This window comes from Ixodes scapularis, unplaced genomic scaffold (assembly GCF_016920785.2).
Source record: "Ixodes scapularis isolate PalLabHiFi unplaced genomic scaffold, ASM1692078v2 PGA_scaffold4__175_contigs__length_147842914, whole genome shotgun sequence".
Lineage (NCBI taxonomy): Eukaryota > Metazoa > Arthropoda > Arachnida > Ixodida > Ixodidae > Ixodes > Ixodes scapularis.
In genome coordinates this window covers 23,848,108-23,866,468 of record NW_024609879.1, presented here as the reverse complement: position 1 = coordinate 23,866,468, position 18,361 = coordinate 23,848,108, and the positions used below count along the sequence as shown (strand labels likewise).

General features: G+C 40.7%; 1 pseudogene; it reads right to left on the bottom strand.

Moving 5' to 3' along the window:
• The window catches only part of LOC115331423, a 37,319-nt pseudogene that overhangs the window by 10,284 nt on the left and 8,674 nt on the right, over positions 1–18,361 (bottom strand).

The window sequence follows — 18,361 nt, the reverse complement described above, 5'->3', positions numbered from 1 at the left end:
AAAGGATCAATATTTGAACATCACAACCAAAGGAAATCAGTGCAAACAGCAGGTTGTATCGCGTCCTGCTTGAGAACCATTAAAAGCATTCCGTCGCAGCCGCACGGGACATACCATCGACGTGCACGCCCAAAGCAATATCAGTCCCGTTCCTAAATTCTTTACTTTTCCGCACTGCCATTGATTGTAAAGGTCTTACAACAAACCTTGGCGCAACCCCTGACACAACATAATTGAAGAAACTTTTATTAGATACAATATTCAAGATTTGTGCGTAACGAGTTTATGAGTAGAAGTTTCACTTGCTTCGATGTTTTGTAGTTGAGTTGCTCTTTTTATCTTTTTCTCAGCGGTTTTCGCCACTGGTTTTTGTTTCTTAGCCATCTCTTATGTGATAAAAACATGCAGTCTTTGAGGTATTTAAATTGATGGAACGTCTGTGACCAAGTCAAAGTGCCATGGTTTCTTGACGTTTGGTGTGTTGCTACAGCACAAAAATGCGCACTACCAGACGGCATGTGACATCGACAAAAACAATTCAAGGATCTGCGTATTCGGTGCATTTCGGATCCGCTATACCCAAAGTAATTGGTGACAATTGATTTTAATTTGTTTGGTCCATTCGACGCAGTTCCTGGTGGAACAAAATCCCGTGAATAGGATGAGCTGAGAGGGAGGGTGCACCCTTGGGTTTTGATATTATAAATATAATGTCTAACGCAGCAGCAACGTGTTATTTAAGCGCTTGAGCACATGCGCGGAACACGTTGGTGACTATGCTGAATATCGGCAAATTAATTTTACCCTCTCTTTTATTATGAATATCAAAATATAATTAAATATATTGCGGGCATTTTGCGTCACTGCGTCATGCATGATATGCAAAAAAAATTATCGTACAATAACGATGAAATAAAAAAAACATTACTTTTTGTTTGGCATATACAAACACATTGCAAACAACTCACAAAAGAAAGTTCAAGTTATGGTTTTATATTTACTTACATCTAGTCCAGTAGTAATTGTTCATATAACGTGCTTTCAAGAAGGAGTCAGGTTGAACTGAAATATATATTATAAGAAATACTTGTTACCTTAAAGTGATCTCCAATAACTGGAACTCTGTCTGACCCAAGAAACAGTACTCGAGGGCTCCTGCCGAGTACCGAAAGTACCCGAATGCTCGGTGTCGGGCTATTATTTTTTTCATTTTCATCAATGAGTTGATGGTAGATAAGCCCTCGAGACAGTGTAGATTTTTTTCAGATGGCTGCATATTCTTTTGCAAAATAGTTTGCGTTTCTGATAAAAAATGTTTAAACAATAGCCTCAAAAAACTTAAACATTAATCACTGAGGGCAAATGAAAATAACTCTGAATAAAGTACCGCCTTTTTTGCAGCACTATCAAACCTAAAGCTTTAGCAGTAATAAATCAATACAAGGATCTAAGCGTTGCAACTACATCTAACTTAAGCTGGATTTACCATATAGGAACGGTTATAGCCAAAGCGTCTATAAAGCTCTGGACGTTGCGAATGAATATGATAAACTACACGCCTGAAACGAAGCTAATGGTGTAGATAACTCTAATCCATCTTTTACTAGAATATGTGGACATATAATGGAACCTTCAATCATCTATCGTATAGACTTGTCAGAGGGGTCCAAGAAAATCTCCTAGGTTCATGTATAATGTCTATGGCAAATAATCACAATTTTCTTTTGTATGCTGTGTCTGGACTGCATACTTTATTATGTCGAAGGAAACCACAGTGCTTAAATGTTTTAACATAGCAGAATACATAACAAAACTTGTTTCAAGTTTGATGACCATCTTCAGTATAATGGTAGCCATATGACACATGACAGAAACACCTGAAACTGGTTTGTGAGCTTGGTTGCAGGAAAGATTCTTTCAAATATTTTTTTCCGCGTACCGGTTGTGACTGGAACGAGTTGCCGCGTAGCGCGACAGGTGTTGTTTCTTTTGCTATTTTTGGAGTGGAAGTGATGTCCTTTTCTTCGTTGGAATGTACTGCAGGGCAAAACTGCTTATTCTTTTGATTGAATATTTCTGTGTATATACTTGCTTTGCTGACATTTAATGCGTTAGAATTTTTGCCCTGGTGCATGCCCTGACCTTGAACTGGATTAGACTAACCAATGTTCCCAATATGGCCATGGGATGGCACCTTGGTGCCGCTGGCTGTGGAAACTGTATGAGAAACGTCTACTGCAAGCGTCGAAAGATGGCTCGCGGTGTGCGGGTGAGCGCTTTGGGCTCCCTCGGAAGCTCCTGCCGTTGGCTTTGGAGACCTGTGGACGCACACGGGGCTGCGGTTCCGTTCTTCAACCTGCCACGCCTGCCACGCCCTTCTTGACGCGAAGTCCTCTTACCATGTCACCGGTCCGTAAGCGCACGGTGTTGTCGCACCCGTATGCACAGCACGCGCGGCAACGTAAGGCCCAAAAGGATCGACGGCAGCGTTTGTACGAAACCTCCGACTATTCGCCGCACGATTAAACGCGCGTTTGCCGTGGATAAATCCGCAGGACGAAAAGGCTCCGTAGTTTCACGCGCATCACGCGTACGTACTTCATGCACACGTTAAGTGAACTAGAACTGCTTGCACCAGAGAGAATAGGCGTTTCTGAAATGTTCACCCCATGATCAAAATACCGAGAGGCTGAATTCACCATGCCTTGTTATATACTGCTGTTGCGCGAAATGCTAACGCATGTCTTCTAGAATCAGCGTTGTGGCAGCAGCGAATTCGACCCATTTATTATTGTACTGCCTACACCATGCCTTGGCCTTCAAAAGTTGTAAGGCAGTATATTCTAAATGTATAAAATAAGTAAAAACATGTTTTTTATTTTCAAATTGGCGTTTATATGTTGAAGACTCAGGTTTTCTTGATAAATAATGAAATCATAGGTTACCTTCATCTCTACATTGCTTGAATTGTAGTTGTTTTAGTTTTTTTAATCTTAGCAACCCTCTCTTAAGGGAGTTTTTCTTGGTGCCTCATCACTTCCCGGAAATTTGGAATAAATACGCAGATTATTTACGCAACACGATCAGATACTTAATTCAGAAAATAGGAACCACAAATCGCTCATAAAGAGAACTACAACGGTGTTTGACTCCATTTTCTGCGATCGTAATTATCAAAGATTCAACTTGTTGTAAAGCTGAATTAGGGACAACCTGATTACATAAATCTTGCTGCAACTGTTTTCTACTTTATTGTATTGAGAGAAGTAACCCAGTTAGTTTTGTGCATGTCATGCTTTCTTTGTCTAGTAGTCTCAAACAATAATGAGTTCTAAGGCTAGAAAAGTGATAAGAACCCTTCATGGTATGGAAAGAACACAAGAAAATAAATTAACTTAATACAATCAAAACATTAAAACATTATGTCAGCTAGATTTTTTAAAGTTTAGCTGGTGTCATGAGCGAAACACTAGTGTCCTTATAAACGAACTGATGGATGCACCCAATGATCTAAGATCTTGATATTTTAGCTTCACTGATAAGATACATTCCGAGGAGTGTGAGAAAACTCAAATATTTAGACTAAAACATGGTAATAGCTGATTCTGCTTTGAGAAAAAGGTTTAACCTGAGTTTTGACCCAGACAGTTATGGCCGTAATGAACTAGATGGGGGGGCCAAGGGTTTCCAATTTTTATTACAGCGCACATCTTAGGCGCCTGTTTGCGGCTTGAGCGGCGTCGCCGACGCCGTCGCTGTCGGCGTAACCGCGCGGTACATTATGGGACGCGTGACGTAACTGGTGAACTCACTGATGACGTAAGCAGTAACAATGACAATGGCGTCATCACTATGACGTCATGTGACGTCACACGTGACGTCACAAGGAACACCAGTGACGTCACGGGACCTGATCGGGATGACGCCATGGTCATCGTCACTGATGACGTCATCAGTGACGTCACGTGTGACGTCACTTGCAAAAACATCCCCGCTAAATCTAGCGGAAAAATATTCCCCGCTAAATCTTTCGGAAAAAATTCCGCGCTAAATTTAGCAGAAAAAATTCTAAGCCAAATCTAGTGACAAAAATTTCCCCGCTAAATTTAGCGGAAAACATCTCCCTGCTAATTTTAGTGGAAAAATATTCCCCGCTTAACTTAGCGGAAAAAATTTGCCCGCTAAATCTAGTGGAAAAAGTTCCGCGCTAAAGTAAGGAGAAAAATTACACCCCTAATTTCCCGCCAAATTCACACGCGATGCTCTCACCAAAGATGTGCATTTTTTGCGACTCTGTTTAGGCACACTTCGATGCACACCCATGTTAGTAGTGCTGGACTTCCCACCTCCTCCCCTCAATACCCTTCCCTCCTCCCTCTCCTCAAGAGCTGCGCTCTGATTTGGCGTTACTGGGCATTGTAAACGACGTTCATTTTCTTTTTTTAATGAAACTTCTGAAATCAACATTAAGAAACCAATGAGTGGCTATTTAGTGTTTTTCCTTAAAGCAGATTTATTTGTCTATGTGTAATGCATTGATATTTTGTTTGACACCAGAGATGTACAGTGAGCTTATTTTTTAATTGAAACATATTTTTCAAGCCGACCCGGGAAACAAACTCTAATGCGGTTTTTTGGAGGTGAGTTATGCAACCAGGGGGACAAATAAAGTCAGCTGTTTCACGCAGCAGGTTATGCTATACGAAAGATCTTGTTGATTAACCTTTTACTTAGTGAAAATATACGAAAAGTTGTAATTAAAAATTTTTTGAGCGTCATTCAAAGCCGATAAATAAATTTTAGAAATATTTGAAGCTCGTGGTAAGCGCAGAAATGCGATAAAGTTTCTGGTCATGCAACAGGGGCCACGCTAGCGGTACGAATTCGCGGACGATGATCTTTTTATCGCGTTTTCGCGGATTAAAATATCATCGTTACGAAATGTCCCTGGTCCTGTAGCTCACGTGCACAAACCGGATCTGTCTACTTTTTAAGGATTGGTTTAAATAACTCTGTTTTAATTAAAAATAGTCATTTTGTGTTTATATCCATTATTTGAACATTAATACTACAACATTCAGGCAAAGGACACAATAGGTTATCTTCTCGAAGGGAATGGTAAGACCACTGATATGGGAAAATTCTTTGCAACGTTTTCCAGAAACACCGACCGAGTTCGGCTAATATTGTGCTACGTTGTGAAACCTGTAAGGAATTTCTCTATACGAAGGTAATAATAAAGTTTCTAAAGCAATAAAAGTAGTTATCCCTTAAAATACAAGGGCTCTAATATGCTTTAAGTTTGACAACGCTTGAACCATATATGTTTAATAACACATAAAACAATTTTGAAACTTAAGGGAACTATTTTTGTTCCCACCTGGTTACATTAAAACCCCTTTGCATATTAACTAGACAAACGGAGTTGAGAAATTAAAACCCTTTGATTTTTTTTACTGGAGCATGCGTGTTATAATGCATATATCGAAACATAACTAAGATAAATTTATAAATTTACTCATTTGAGAAGTACATAATATCACAAACGACAGTTGTTTCAAGCAAGTTACTTATAAAAGAAAAGGGTGAATGCGCTCGCACAATGTAATACTAGATGATATCACGTGCAGGCATATCACAAATGTGTTAAGTACAATTTCACAAATCAAAAGACACTGTTTAATACCACTATTTTTAAATATAAATGTTTTACGTAGGTATTTTAACATCTTTTAAGGTTTCCTTTTCGATAGGACAACACAATTCTCTAAGTATTGATGACAGAAGATAAAGTGTACTGGGCAAGAATCAGTTCTAGCAATGAACAGTAAACCCTAATAGAACAATCGATATCCACCATACCTTATATCGTATAGCTTTAAATAAGTTACTTACGGATGTAATCATGGTTATTGTGAGCGTGTGCTTCAATCTCAAAAATTTGTGTGCTATGCTTCCATTTTTAGATCAATCCATGAGCGAAAGCGGTTCGATTCTTAAAGTGGAGCTGAGCATTCCACCCTGTGTATTGATACAATGTTCATAAGATTGAACGTTCCTTCACTCCCTAGTCACGTGTTTTGAAGTTTACATTAGCAATTTGTGAGGCAATTTTGTGAAGTATGACTAAGTCACTAAAATCTTTTTTAGGTTTATGTTGGAGTGCTTGGCTTTAAACACCGAAACCCTCGACTTTCATCTAATTTAAAATGTAAGTCGCACGTGCCTTGTGGTGTGGCACTTGAGGTAGCGCGTTACCATTTAAGTGAGCTGTTTCTAATATTGCAATTGAAAGGTTAATGGTGCTGGATTCATAACTTACTTTGTAAGCCTCACACACTTTTAAGAAATGCTGTACCGACATTAAAATATTTAAAGTTTTTATATAATTTATTGTCTTCTCAATTTTCATATTTAACCCGCTCAGTGCGGCATTTTACAGGAGAAATAAGAGTATTTTAACCAGAGAAATAAGAGTGTTTTACAGGAGAAATAACGTGCTGATACCATTCCGCAACCCTCACCTCCGACACAAAATTTACATTACCTACTATTTTTTTCTATGCGACATGAGTACAGACCCGTATACGTTAGTCGGTTTATCTGTTTTTCATATGTGAGACCCTGTCTAATAACACCATTTTTTATAAACAATATTGCAATAGAGGACAGTTTTTCGCTAACTGCACTTTTTTTGTTGTTTATTTGCGCATTTTAATAACCTCGGTTACATACTGGTTCATATGCTCTATGATTATTTGTTTTAAGCAGATATATAAATAAGTATAGTTTTGGCTGTGGTTTGTTGTGTGTATTATCATTTCATTTATATGTGTGCTATCCCTCATGCTTGAACCCATGTGGGGCATACAATATTTATAAATAAATAAATAACAGAAGATACATACAATTTCTACACCTTCATCAGTTTGCTTCACAGACACAGCGGCCAATTGGTGCTTGTCCTGGTACAAGCCCTCCTCGATTTCTTTCCCGTTTATCTGGAAGGCAAATTAAAAGTGGCAACTCTTGACATTTAAAATGTACTAGTGAAGTTCTTTCATACAGTCCTTAATTGTAGCTATGTTTTATGAAATTTGAAATGACCATGCAGGTTAATTTTTTCGCTTCTACATGAGATTGGTTTAAATGTTTGCAGTACCAAATAAAAAAAAGAAAGTGTATTGAAAGCTAATTTCATCATTTATCTTTCTATAATTCAGAAATATATTTATGCTCATAACTCAGAAGTGTTTGACGCAAAACTGTGTAAAGCTAATAACGTAATATTGATAGAACTGCTATATTTATTACTTCACTTTCTAGAAATGTTCTCAAATTCTCAGTAATGTATTCATTTCATATAACCAATTTTTTTAAACTATCTAGAAATTAGTTAGTGCAAAATGATATTTTCCATACAATGCGTTATACTAGATATTTTTTAATTTATTTAAATTTGTTGATTTCTCCCATGGATACTTCTTTGGGTGCAATCTGGGAGCCATATACATAGAAATTATTAAGAGTGCAAATGAATGGCAAATGGCTATATATATTTCAATACATCATTTATTTTTACTTTATGAAGCTTGCCAGCATTAAAACATGAGAGATAGAAATAATGTTTACAATGAAAGGCACAAGTTGAATCTTTATTTTAACGCACAAAATGTCGAAGTATCTAACCATGTTGAAATAACCTGAGACTGGGGTAGAGAAGAAGCATCAAATCGTAGAAGGGACAGAAAATAGACAGGACGACGTCTCGTTTCTGTCCCTTCTACGATTTGATGCTTCTTCTCTACCCCAGTCTCAGGTTATTTCAACATGGTTAATATTCACCAGCTCGCCTGCACCCTTACGAGTTTTTCGAAGTAGTTGTTTGTTAGACAAAGTCTGTTTAATTTACCTAACAAAATTTCGCAGTTCATTAGGCTTAGCATCTTTGAATACGAGCACACAACTCAGTGTAGTCCGTAAAGCTTATCAGAAAAAAGTAAAATGTTAAAAGTTGCCTTCAAATGAATTGAAACAAATCAATGTGATATTCATTAAAATTTAAAAAAATGCTTCATTCGCTGCCTATTTTTAGTGCTGCACACACAACCATTTTAATAATGTTGCCTAGTGAGCGTGTGTTTTACTTCAGATTTCAGTGCAACCATTTTAATAATGTTGCCTAGTGAGCGTGTGTTCTACTTCAGATTTAAAATAAATGTAGTTGTTATGGAGGCCATCCAACTTAACCTATCAAAAGTAGAGTTTTTCTTTGTATGGGACACCTGTTTTGCTTAGCTCTTTGATGCACAAGCAGGCTACTGCTTTTGTAGGCCAGCATTATTTATATGCCTTTGTAAAGGGAATAAAGCACATTATTATTATTATTATTATTATTATTATTATTATTATTATTATTATTATTATTATTATTATTATTATTATTATTATCCTGAGGAACATTAGTTCCTCAGGATACATATCATCCTGCACTTGATATAGTACTTTCTTTCGAGAATTCTTCTGTTCGTGCTCATTCTAGTGATTTCCCGCCGCACACCTCATATAATCTGTCGGCAGGGGACTATGTCGGGATGCATCATTACCTCACGAGTTTTAATTGGGCATTGATCTTGGAGTCGCCTGATGTGAATGACCAGGTCATGCTCTTCACGCAAACTGTTTGGAAGGCCATGGATACTTTTATTCCGTTAAGGACAGTTACTAAATCTCGCTTTCCTAACTGGTTTTCCAGTGAGCTAAAAACACTACTGAAAAGAAAGGACTTCTTTCACAGGAAGTTTAAGAAAAGTGGCCTTTTAAAGTGGGAGGTGGAATTCAAGAACTGCAGAAAGCAATGTAAGACGGTCCTGGATCGCGACCGCCAGGCTCATCGTTGCTCAGTGGAATCAGATCTCGTCAATAATCCGAAGAAATTCTGGAGGTACATTAATTCACGTTCTGGGAGGCATATCGAGTCGAAGATTGTCCTGGATAATCACGAGAGCGATTTGAAGTCCGTGCCTGAGTTATTTGCTGAGCATTTTAGGTCCGTCTGCAGGGATAGTACGCAGCGTTCTGCACCTGTGCTGCCTCACTTAGATGGGTTTGGTGACTTGTTAAGTTGCATTAATGTTGATGAAGAGTCCGTACGATCCTGTATTAAGAAAATGAGAGCAACATTATCAGTAGGGCCCGACGGCATTCCCTCTGCAATTCTCAAAACGTATCACGACACATTCACGCCGGTACTGTGCTCTATATTTAACAACTCGTTAAGGTTGGGAACCTTTCCTGAAACGTGGAAAGTCGCTGCTGTTGTTCCAGTCTTAAAGTCGGGAAAAAAAGGTGATATTTGTAACTATAGACCTATTTCTCTTCTCTCTCCATTTTCTAAGCTCTTTGAAATGGTACTTCATCAATTCCTGTCTTTCAAATTTCGAAACTTAGCAATTCCCAATCAGCATGGCTTTATGAGCGGCAGATCAACAACTACCAATCTTGTCAGCTTTATGTCTGCTGCATCTCGTGTAATATGTAACAGAGGTCAGTTAGACGTTGTCTACTTTGACTTAAGTAAGGCTTTTGACGTTGTCAATCACATTATTCTTTTATTCAAACTTTCCTCCTATGGAGTATGTGGCTCAGTACATGACTGGTTAAAAAGCTACTTGTCAGAGAGAGAGGCATATGTCCGGGTTAACAACATGAACTCTTCGTTGTACAGGACTCGCTCTGGCGTTCCTCAGGGATCTGTTTTAGGACCCCTTCCGTTCACAATTTTCGTAAATGACTTCCCTTTTGCTGTTTTAAATTCTTCATTCCTGCAATATGCTGACGATATAAAAATTTATCGAGAAATAGTTACTGAACGTGATTGTGCTAAGCTCCAGGAAGATGCATGTTCTTTCTACCGATGGTGCTCTGAAAATGACCTTTTCTTGAACCCGTCCAAAACCAAGGTCATGACGCTCTCTGGGAAAACTCACAATATCTCTTTTGCATATAATATTCAAGAAGAGACTTTGTCTCGAGTAAGTGTAATGAAAGATCTCGGAGTCATTGTTGATTCTGGGTTGCGTTTCTCTGATCACGTTGGTAGGCTGGTTAACTCGTCTTTGCGAATGTTGGGTGTTGCCTCTCGCTTAACCAGGGAGTTCAAAAACCCGACGGCTTTTATCGAGTTATGCTGCTCGCTATCCAGGTCACAGTTAGAATATGCCTCAGTTGTTTGGAATGGAATTTCTAAAAGTCACTCCTTGGAGACCGAGCGTGTGCAAAAAAAGTTTGTTTCTATCTTTAAACATCGCTACATAAAGGAGGATGTTTATGTTTAACATATGAGTCTGCGTTAGAGCGTGTTGGTTTGCTTAGCTTGCACCGGCGTCGGGAGAACGCGGACTTACTATTTTTGTTTAAAACGCTGCATGGACTCATCAATTCTCCGAACCTGTTATCTGAACTGTGCCTTAGGGTCCCACGTGTGCCTACTCGTCTTCTGTCATCTTTTTATGTTTCTAGAACGTTTAGTCCGGTAAACCCAATTGTAAGAATGGCTCAGCATTTGAATCATTACTCTGAAAAACTTGATATTTTCAACCCTTGCTACAGGACGTTTGTCCTTTCTATTAAAAACTTGCCCGTGCAGGATGAGCATTGCTGAATTGCTTTGTTATGTCTGAATGTCGTGATCTCCATGTCGTGTTTTCTAGTGGTGTACTTGTTGTCCTTCGGTCTTGTGTTCCGTCTCTACTGTTACTGCCTCGTTTTTATTTCATTGTACTAATTACTCGTGCACTGCCTAGTATTATGCTAAAAATGTATCTTATCTTCTGCGAAAATGTGTATAGTGTGTTTTTTTTTTGTTTTTTTTATCCACCAGCGTACCAGCACCAAGACCTCAGGGTTGTTCCTGGGCACTGTATAATAAAGATATATTGATTGATTGATTGATTGATTATGTTTTGCTTCTAAACATGCCGAAAAAAGTTCGAATTAGCATATATTTATATACAATATTTTGTTTGCGTCGGTTATCACAAAATTGTAAGGAATAAAATTGATCATAATTTTGCAAGCTGCTTTTCCACGATCACAAAAATATTTGATAAAACATAATCAGCTGTTTTGTATAGCAGTCTATATTTGGCAGCTACAGCAGTGTTATTGGTAACCAACGGCGTACTCCTTCCTGTGTTATTTTCAGCTTCTTCAAGGCTGTCAAATGCTCGGACTGCTGCCGGGAAACTGTGAACCTTCGGACCCGCTTCAAGTCATCAGCGAGAAAAACTATATAAAAAATAACATTAACCGTCATCAGCACGTTCACGTTTGGTCACCGGCTTGACTCTGACAGCACCGCTTTAATATATGCGATGTGGAGGCTGTTTAGTCGCGTGTATTTTAACGTTAGCACCTGCAGCAGCGTCATTCTACCACACCGCTGACTTCTTCCTGTGTTATTTTGAGATTCTCCAAGGTCGCACACGGCTCGGACTGCTCACTGAAAGCTGTGAACGTTCTAACCGGCTTCAAGCAAGAAGATTGAATAGTTATCCTAAGAAACATTTATTGCCATCAGCACGTGCGCTTTTGGTCAACGGTTGATGTGTAAGAGCCCTGCCCAGATGTCTGCGATATAACACCCACTCAGTCGTGCGGACTGTCACTCTGGCAGCGGCAGCACCGTCTATCGTAGCACACGGCCGACTTCTTCCGTTCTATTTTCAGATTCTTCCTGTATTTGACTTTGCTGTACCTAGTGCTTGTTATCACTGCTCCTGCTGCTGCGAGTGCCACGTGCATTGTTATTGTGGTTTTTTGTTACCTCATATGCCTTGTACTGGGCAATGTCGGAAGAAGAGAATGCGATTTGTTTGCAATATGACAATCACTGCATGCTAATGGGAATGTGTCGTCATGCTCGGATTGCCGACTGTCTTATCACTTGGGCGACTGCACTGTTGTAGAGGAGTCAGCATTTAAATCTAAAAGACACGGCTATAAAAAGGTTTTGCCCTACTTCCAAAGTTGAAAAACCTAAGGCGAGCCGGGCAAGCAAATAAAAATCAGCCTGTCCTAGCAACCCCCTTAGGGGGGTGAATCATAAGCGAGATGCTCTGCCCCCCCCCCTCCCCCCAATATTACCGGGGACAGCATTAGGAAGTTTAAAATTTGTCTGAAAAGTATGCTTATATCCTTACAAAGCAACTTCAGAACAAAAAAGCACATTAAAGAAGTTATTAGGCGTATAACTGTTATTTAAACACGAAAACACGCTCATAAAATAGACGGATTTGGAGGTGAGATAAATCATCTCCAGTGGAAAACAAAAAAGCTCAACTTGGAGATAAAAAAAAAAAAAAATTCATACACCAGAAGAAAAAAAAAGTGTGCGACAAAAATTTATGAGGTTGCGTCCAGGTTGCAGATTCCGCCTCTATAAAAACGAAGTCGTTGCCTTACCCACATCACCCGCAATACACGTCAAAGTGCCACCTATAATTATTCACTGTGCTGGGTAAAAAGGGAAGTCCCAAGTGGTTTCTCAGAAAAAAAAAAAAAACTGTGGAGCGCGAAGTTCTAACTTTGTATTGATGAAAACACCCGAAAAAAAAAAAAGAAAGAAAACAAGGCGTTTTTTTACATAGCAAAAGAGCTTTCCAAACTGCTCGGTTTTATTATGAAGAGAACCGCAGTGGCGACATTTTGGCTCATAGAAAGGCTGGGGAATGGGAAAACGTAGTCAGAAATAAGGGCTATTCGCTGGAGCTAGAGTGGTTATGAAAAACCTTAGAATTGCTTCCCCTTGAAATAAAATGCCACATTGGTTAAAAATAAAGTTCCCGTTTAAAGTGTTTTCACCCGAACACGCTGTCATCAGTAAATAAATGAATCAATCTTAAACAGTTTTCTGGATGATTTGGTGATTTCTTCGATATCGCCATATTTACCGAGACATGGTATACTGATTATTCAGACATGTTCCACTTCATATCACCATATTCTTGCAAGTACGGCTGATTTGGCAACGCATGCTGCTGCCACTTGGAGGAACGGGGGTCGAAGCCCGCGCGGCCCGGCTCTTTCTTGTATCATTTTGCACTCTTCTTAAAATTTTCAGCTCATTTTGGGCTGTCGTTTCTTTCGGTTCGGGACGTTCCTAGAGTTGTAGAGAGGTCTAACAGCCGGAATAACGGGCTTTGTGGGGTTAATCGCCTTTCCGTCGTATACGCAGGATGCTTGCACCTTTGTCTATGTTTGTAGGCACAAGTTGGCCTCAATAATTCTTTATTTTAAGTTTTATATTAGTTACCCATTTTTATCCGCGTTGTCTAAATCGCACTATAAATCGCGGAGAAGGATTAGTTATTTTGAGAAGAGAAGGTATAGGGAGCGATTTACGTTAGTGAGTGTTATTACATTGCAAATGACTTTGAAATGTTCTGTGTAGATAATATAGAACCATTATTTTACCGATCACTGGACGGTAGCCCTCCAGCCTTTTTTTAAATTTTTGTCAAACTTTTGAATATTTATACAGCGAAGTAAACATAACCTCGGTCACGATGGTGATTTTAGTATAAATATACGCTTAGATTGTTTCAGACAAATAAATGGTTATCCTTAGATACGCAAAATTGTGATTTTGCATTCCGCTACAATACCCATTGGCACCGGTGCTCTTCAAGAAAGTATATTGCGAGCATGTCTGCTAAAGTTTTATATATTTGTTGTTGTAAACATAAATAAATGTTGTAAACCTCCGGAATCGCAGCTTCGAGATCAGCTCGGGCGCCAAGCAACCTCGCACTGTTAGCAACGTCCGTGGAGCGCCTCAAGGAGCCATACTCTCGCCTTCCCTTTTTAATTTGGTGATGAGAAAGATAGCGGGAGCGTTGCGGCTGTCGCCCACCTTTAACGCACAACGTATGCAGACGACATCACCTTTTGGGTGGACCCTCGGAACACAAAGCTTGACACCCAGGAAACGCTAGCCACCATGCTGACGGCCTTGGACACACTCGACCAGTGCGTGCAGACCAGGGGCAGGCAGCCCTCTCTAAATAAGACGGCGTTCTTGATCGTCCGCGGCCTTGAGCACTCCAGAGGTCAGATACACCTAACCCTGGGTGGTCAGCCCAGTCAGCGCTGTCGTGAACGCTTGATTCAGGTACTGGGGTCCCGCTGCACGAGCAAGGTGGCGCACAAAAATGGATAACGCAACTAAAACCCGCATGGCGACGGCAGCTCCACCAGATAAAAAGAATAGGCAACCGCTTCGGTGGCGCAGGCATGCAAACAATCCGCTTGCTAACTTAGGCATTCCTCACATCGAAAGCATGTTACAGGGCCACGTGCTTCGACCTGACCAAGGCTCAGCACAAGCAGCTGGAAGTCTTGCATGGAGAATGCCTGCGTGCAATTACAGGCCTTCCAAGACACACCAGAACGGAAGAGCTGTACTGATACTCGGACCTTCCTACTTTGCAAGCTTTATCGAGACCCACGTAGCCGGCTATCATAGGCGCCGAACCTTGACTAGCGCCGATCAGTCCCTCCTGGAACTACAGCGTTGGTGGCCATTCGGAGCAGATAACCCGCCTTTGAGAAGCATACCTCACTGAGAAGACATTATGGTGAGACAACCGAAACCGCTCACTCGCAAGGAGAGGCCTGAAGACCACCCTGAAGTAGGAGCCGCACTTGCAGCCCGTACGGACCTCGTGGCGCACGCGGTCTTCTCAAAGGCCGTGTGGTGTGAAGAATCCAAAGGGGCCACCCTAGCGTATGCGACCGGTCGGAACTGCTACGCTCAGACTCTCCAATATGACAGGAAGCCCAGCACGAGTAGTCTAGAACTTGGTGCTATAAACCTAGCGCTCTCTCGCATACAAGAACTTTGCTACCGAGCGGACGTTCTTACTCGTATAACAATCTTTACGGACTGCAGGGAGGCCCTCACACGCCTAGGAAAGACTCCTCGCGAAAGCACGCTCTGCCAGCGGATCAAAAGCCTGTGCTCCGATTTGTTAACGGCTAACGACATCAAAGTACGCGTGAATTGGGTCTCGGGACACCAGGCGGCGTCGGTAACAAGGCCGCTTACACGTGGGTGAGCGAGCACAAGGGAGACCGCTCCAACCTGGGAATCTCAGTCCCGTTCGCATTGCCGGACCCAGACCCCCTCGAACGGAAAGCTGTGGCCCACGAAGAATATCGGCGTTGGCTGCGAGAACAGACACCATACAGCCCCGCACCGTTAGCCAAGGGACTGCCTAGGGGGGCACAAGTGCTAGTACACAAAGCCCGTACCGGAGCTGCGTTCACAGAGTATGTGCTTTCCAGATGGCCAGACTACAAGCCACGGTGAGGCCGCCCACCAGATCAGGCGCCGGGGAACGAGGAAGCGTCGGGGTCAAAAGCGCCGGTAACTTGCACTACGTGCTCTGCCGGCGTTCTTCCCACTATTCAACACATATTATGGGACTGCAGCGGCTTACAAAAAAAAAAGAGCCGAGTACCTAAACCCAAGCATCCAAAATCTGCAGGACTGGGTCACCCCAACAAACGACGCTCATACTAAAAAGACACTACTCTCGTTATGCATGTTTGCGCGCTCGACCGGCGTCGACCCCAGAATGTGAACATGTGCTTCCGTAGCCCCCTTCCCACTGAGGCAATAGCGCCATCCCTTCTACAATAAAGAATATCATCACTATGTTGTAAACATTCACCTTGAGGCCAAATGTGTCCTTTACGCTGTAATGAAGTAATTGACATAGCCAACCAGACAGAATAAAATCAAAATTATGAAAGAATAACAGCTTGGGGTGTGCTATAGACCGCCCGACTTTGTTAATGGTTTTTTTGATAAGCTTCATGACGCGCTCTCTTTCATCTTCAACCAATCCCGAAACGCATCATGCATTCTCTTAGGCGACTTCAATTGTCCTGACATCATTTGGGATACTCTTTCGTTCTCGACTCATATTTCAGGAGAACTCGTCGACACATGTCTGACATTTAATCTATCGCAGCTGATTACTCAACCTACCAGATCAACCCAAAGAACAAGTCATATTTTAGATCTATGCCTCACTACTGACACTACACTTGTTAAAAATATAACATACCACCCACCCATTAGTGACCATGACGTAATTCATTTCAACATTGAATTTGAAACTCAGCGGAAATCACCATATTTTAAAACCATTAAAGACTATAATAAAGCTAATTACACCGCAATTAACAATGAGCTTGAAATATTTTTCGATAGTTTTCAGCATGGCTGTATGAGCAGGACAGTTGATGAAAACTGGATTCTCTTCAGAAATAAACTTGCATACCTTGCCGACACTTACATCCCATCAATAAACATAACTTGCGACAAATCAAATCCCTGGTTCACAAAAACGCTTAACCAACTAAACAGAAAAAAGAAACGACTATTTAGCCGCGCCAAACAACTGACTACCGATCTCGCTTGGAAACAGTACAATGATATTGCTAAAATTTATAAGAAATCTATTACAGAGGCGAAGGCAAAATTCTTTAACAATGACTTAGTAAACATTCTTCGCAATAAACCTAAAAAGTTCTGGGAGGTAATTAATCCAAAAACGTCTAGACCTGTACAACTAATGAGCGATGATCGGTTGCCATTATCGGATGAAGAAAGCGCCAACTGTCTTAACGACTATTTCACCTCAGTCTTCACCACAGATGACCACAGTAACATGCCTCATCTTAACAACGCATATCACACTCCCATGGCTGCCATTGAAATAACGTATGCAGGTATCATAAGCTCTATAGAAAGGTTACAGATGTCGTCGAGTTCTGGGGACGACAAAATTAATTCCAAATTACTGAAAAACACTAAATTACACTCAGCTCGTTTTTTGTTAATAATCTTCCAACAATCTTTGTCTTCCGGCGAGCTTCCTACAGATTGGAAAATTGGCAGAGTGGTCCCCATACACAAATCGGGGGATCGAACTTCACCATCAAATTATCGTCCTATTTCTCTAACCAGTGTCCCCTGCAAGCTACTTGAGCACATAATATATTCAAATGTTATGAAGCATTTCGAAAATAACCTCATCCTCTTTCCAAACCAACACGGGTTCAGACAATCATATTCTTGCGAAACGCAACTTGTACAACTTGTTCATGAAATACACAGTAACATCGATAATAACATACAGACAGACGCCATATTCGTTGATTTTTCTAAAGCATTCGATAAGGTATCCCACAGTTTACTCATGCTCAAGATAAACCAACTTCACATTCATCCACTCGTAACATCATGGATAGGACAATTTTTAACCAATCGTACTCAGCATACTGTTATTAACAACCAGTCGTCAGCTTATTCTCCTGTGTCATCCGGAGTCCCCCAGGGGAGTGTTCTCGGACCTCTGCTTTTTTTAACATTTGTAAATGACCTACCAGATCGCATAACATCCTGTATTCGACTTTTTGCTGATGACTGCGTAATTTACCGATCTGTATCTAACCTGAACGATAACATAACCCTACAAGCTGACCTTAATCTAATAGCCGACTGGTGTAAACAGTGGAAAATGACAATTAACTTTTCTAAAACAAATCTCGTTTCCTTCACGCGTGCTCATAGTCCTCTCTCTTTCACTTACACCATGTGCAGCCAGGTAATTACCAAGTGTCCATCTTACAAATATCTGGGTGTTCACTTATCTGACGATCTCTCATGGAACACGCATATAACACACGTCCTGTCTAATGCTAACCGCTCTCTTGGGTATTTTCGACGGAATCTGAAACTAGCACCATCATCAGTTAAACAACTAGCCTACACTACACTCGTAAGATCGCAACTTGAATACGCGTCACCCATCTGGTCCCCTTGGCAACATTCATTGATAACAAAGATAGAGGCACTTCAAAATCGCGCAATCAGATTCATTTTTTCAGATTACTCACGAGACACCAGCATCACTTCTTTACGAATGAAAGATAACCTTGATCTCCTCTCAACCAGAAGGAAATTATCACGCCTTTCTCTTTTTCACAAGATTTACTATCATAACCATGACATCAGAACTTCACTATTATCCCCAGCCACTCGTATATTTCCTCGCATTGATAACGTCTGTAAAGTTTGTCCAATTTTCGCATCGTCAGTTTCGTTTCTTTACTCCACCTTGCCATTCACAATAACGGACTGGAATAGCCTGCCTAACAGTATCGTGACCCAGACAGATTATAATACTTTCATATCCCAACTGACCATCCATCTGCATTTACACTAATAGTAAAGTCAACTCGTGTTTATAGAAATGTTTTATTTGGGTATTTTTCTGTTTCATCA